The following is a 1,230-nucleotide window of genomic DNA, read 5'->3' on the forward strand; positions in this document are numbered from 1 at the left end:
TCCTGTTCTTTATCCTGTTATTCGAAATTGCGGCAGTGGCCATATTGGTACTCTTGTGGTTGATGTTTATATTCGGTATTTGCAGAGCGAAGTTGGCTCTGTTTATTCGAAATCAATTAATTAACTAGATTATTTGTTATCTATATTTGTTTTAAACGGTTTTGTGGTAAGAAACGAATTGTAAGATATCATCAGCAAAATTCGCAAGATTGTCCCATTTCTCGCTAACAGAATTTGTGTCCTAGATGACTTGACTTGCTTTGAAAAAGCATCAACAGCATATAAAAATAAAATTTTAGTAGTAATCGTTAATCATTAATTAAACTATCTGCGAGTCGTTTAAGTGTAATTATAATATGGAGAAGACAAAGGTTTTGCTGTTGGTCTACTTGTTCTGTATCACAGGTAAGTGTCACTAATTATTCATATTATGCATACGAATATCTACTCGAACTGAATTGGTTTGTTTTGCAGTTAATCCAACCGTTACCGATATAATCCCTGCACTAAAGCTTTTCATCTATTATAGACGATGTACTGATGCAGAAGTACTTGGGATTTGCAGACAGACTTGCTTGCGGTCAGATAAACCGAAGTGCAAGCTCGTAGATCCACCTTGTCTTTGTCCTCCTCGGTATAAAACAAAGCGACCAAGAACATGAGAAAATGTTTTTGTTCAAGTCGAATACACAACGTTGTGTAACGACGAATACCGAATAAATATCATTTTGTGATAAATGTCGTGTTTAAGTTTTATAATTCATACATATAAATACGTGTATCGGTGGTGGGGGCATAGCTCGGTGGTAAAGCATTCGACTGCAGATCGAGAAGTCCCCGGTTCAAACCCGGGTTTCCCTTTCTTGTAAATTTTTTCGAAGAAATTATAAAGTTACATAATTTCCTTATAATGGTTATTAGAAAATTTAATCTATATCTATATATAAAAATGGATGTGTGTGTCCCTATATTTCACTTTTCCGTAAAAACTACACATCGCACGTGAATGGTGTTTGTATGTGGTGGTAGCCCCAAGTCTCCATTCGTGCATAGGGGTGGTTGCGTCTCGATAGCTATAAGGGTGCGGGAGATATGAGGTTGAAAGTGGTTGAAAGTGGCTTTCTATTTCGAATGTTTTGTTCGAATTTGTTCGAATTAAATTCGAACATAAAATTCGAATATTGGTTCGATTATAGAACGATTGTAAACGTTCCAGAAACGTTGAAAATA

General features: G+C 35.7%; 1 long non-coding RNA gene across 1 annotated transcript; it reads left to right on the top strand.

Moving 5' to 3' along the window:
* The first annotated feature begins 57 nt into the window (after positions 1–57).
* On the top strand, positions 58–738 carry LOC111629042. Its single transcript, XR_002757269.1, has 2 exons — positions 58–405; positions 475–738. It is a non-coding gene; the product is annotated as an uncharacterized LOC111629042 (long non-coding RNA).
* The last annotated feature ends 492 nt before the right edge of the window (positions 739–1,230 follow it).

The sequence above is a fragment of the Centruroides sculpturatus genome, unplaced genomic scaffold, assembly GCF_000671375.1.
Source record: "Centruroides sculpturatus isolate CEXI.00-Female unplaced genomic scaffold, Cexi_2.0 scaffold523, whole genome shotgun sequence".
Lineage (NCBI taxonomy): Eukaryota > Metazoa > Arthropoda > Arachnida > Scorpiones > Buthidae > Centruroides > Centruroides sculpturatus.